The 2,728-nt window shown below is 34.3% G+C and overlaps 1 pseudogene; it reads left to right on the top strand.

Annotated features, from left to right (window-relative positions):
* The window catches only part of LOC124896206, a 4,055-nt pseudogene extending 3,756 nt beyond the window's left edge, over positions 1-299 (top strand).
* Positions 300-2,728: the final 2,429 nt, after the last annotated feature.

The raw sequence follows: 2,728 nt of genomic DNA, 5'->3' as shown, positions 1-2,728 counted from the left end.
TTGGCCGATTGATCTTCCAATATGCTAGTTTCAACAACTCTTATTCATTATACTTCTTCCTAGCTGCTTTGCCTATAATAGGTATCTGGTTTACCGCTTTAGGTATCAGCACTATGGCTTTCAACCTAAATGGTTTCAATTTCAACCAATAAGTAGTTGACAGTCAGGGTCGTGTAATTAAGACTTGGGCATATATCATTAACTGTGCTAACCTTGGTATGGAAGTTATGCATGAACGTAATGCTGATAACTTTCCTCTAGACTTAGTTGTTATCGAAGCTCCACCTATAAATAGATAAGATCCCAGTCTAGTTGAGAGAAGGTTTTGAAAAGAAGGAGCAATAATCATTTTCTTGTTTTATCAAGAGGGTTCTATTGCTCCTTTCTTTTTATTCTTTTTAGTTTCTTTAGTAATTTACTACTATTTTACTTACATATAGTTTTTTGTTTACATTATAGAAAAAGAAAGAGAGGATATTTGCTTGCATTTATTTAGGATTGAGTATTCTATTTTTAGTTTGTATGTATTTATTTAATATTCTAGAAATATAACTTGTTCCTCTTCTTGCTAATGTTACTATATCTTTTTTATTTCATTTCAAAAAAAAAATTACCTTTGACTTCAAATTCTGATCTTTGATTTATATTCTTATCCTTGAAATAATAATATCATTCAAATAAGAAAGAAGAGAAATATTGGAACTTGAGTCTTTTGTTTTTTAATTTAAATAATGTAAAAATGGAATGTAAGTAGGAGAGGGGGCGGATGCAGCCAAGTAAATCAAGGCAGTGGATTGTGAATCCACCATGTGTGGGTTTAATTCCCATCGTTCGCCCATACCCATATATCAATTTTTTTTAATAAATGATTGGATACAAAGGGATTTTTTTTAGTGAATGTATCACAAGCTTACTCCTATTTTTTTTTCGTAAAGTTTTTTTAAAAAACAAAGAATTAAATTTGATTTTCTCTCCTATTTACTATGGCGACGAAGAATCAAATTATCACTATATTTATTTCTTTTTCTAATTCTTCTTCCAAGTGCAGGATAACCCCAAGGGGTTGTGGGTTTTTTTCTACCAATTGGGGCTCTCCCTTCCCACTCCCATGGGGATGGTCTACAGGGTTCATAACTACTCCTCTTACTATAGGACGCTTACTTATCCAACACTTAGATCTGGCTCTATCCAAAATTTTTTGGTTCACCCCAACATTCCCCACTTGTCCAACTGTTTCTGAGTAGTTTTTGGATATCAAATGGACCTCCCCAGAAGGTAATTTTAATGTGGCTAATTTCCCCTCTTTTACAATCAGTTTCTCTACAGCACCCGTTGCTCTAGCTAATTGTCCACCCTTTCCAAGTTTGATTTCTATGCTATGTATGACCACGCCTAAGGGCATATCAGTTGAAGTAGATTCTTCTTTGATCAATCAAAACCCCTTCCCAAACTGCACAAGCTTCTTCCAAAGCATATGGCTTTCTGGATGTAGATGGTGATATCTATACATATGGATCTTATATATATCATAGAATGAAGTACCATATGGGTGGATATATATATATGAATCCAAATCTATTGAATCACTCATGTTATGATCTTATACATCCTGGGTCTTCCCGTTCCGTCTTCTGGCTTATGTTCTTCATATAGCATTCAGACCGAATGACTCTATGAAATTACGTCGATACTTCCACATATTATGGGTAACGTAGGAGACATCTCTATTTTTCTCTTGGGGAATCTTTAGAATTCCCACTGCTTAACTTTCAATGCGCCTCTGACCATCAAATGAAATGTAAATAACCTGTCCTCCTCTCTTTGAAGAAGGGGTATTTTTGATTCTGTCGGTGCTTGAAATAATTTTGTGTTCTCCATATTACTATATCTCTAGAGTCAGTAATTTTATATGAGGAACTAATGAACTCAATCACTTTCTGCCGTTACTCTTCAATTTTCTGTTGAGGTCTATCCTGCAGAGGTACTCAAATTGGATCAGTGATCGATTTCTAGGTTTTGTCGTAAACCTAATTGGTTATTACATAAATCAATAGTTCAAACCACACTCAAAGGTAGGAAATTTCCCATTTTTATAGGAACTTCTGTACCAGAAATAATGGTATCTCAAATTATAGCCCCTCTGGGATGTAAAATATATCTCTTCTCACTATCCCTATAGTGTATGAGACAAATGTATGCATTTTGATTAGGGTCATATTCTATGGTTACGATTCTACCATATATGTCTTTTTTATTCCGTCGAAAATCAATTTTACAGTATAGACGCTTATGACCTCCCCCTCTATGCCTTGCGGTAATGATTCCTCTGGCATTATGACCTTTACCACAAAAACACTATCCATAGATCAAATTATTTCATGGATTGGATTTCACCTAACTGTCTATGGTTCCATTGTGTGTGCTTGGGGTAGAAGTTTTGTATAAATGTATCACCATGCTATTAAGTATTTTTATTTAAGTTCTTTTCTTTCTAATAGGTGGAATATAATAACCCGGTTGAAGCGTAATGATCATACATTTGTAATGCATTGTATGTCCCATAATAGGTCCCATTCTTCTACTCTTTCCCGGAAGTCGATGACTATTCATAGCTATTACCTTGACACCAAAGAAAAGTTCGACCCAATGTTTTATTTCTGTCCTAGTTGATCCTGATTTGACATTAGAATTATATTGATTTTTCCCCAATAACTAAATACTGCATATT

The sequence above is a fragment of the Capsicum annuum genome, chromosome 2, assembly GCF_002878395.1.
Source record: "Capsicum annuum cultivar UCD-10X-F1 chromosome 2, UCD10Xv1.1, whole genome shotgun sequence".
Lineage (NCBI taxonomy): Eukaryota > Viridiplantae > Streptophyta > Magnoliopsida > Solanales > Solanaceae > Capsicum > Capsicum annuum.
The sequence above is the reverse complement of the archived record's forward strand: the minus strand, read 5'-3'. Positions and strand labels throughout refer to the sequence as shown.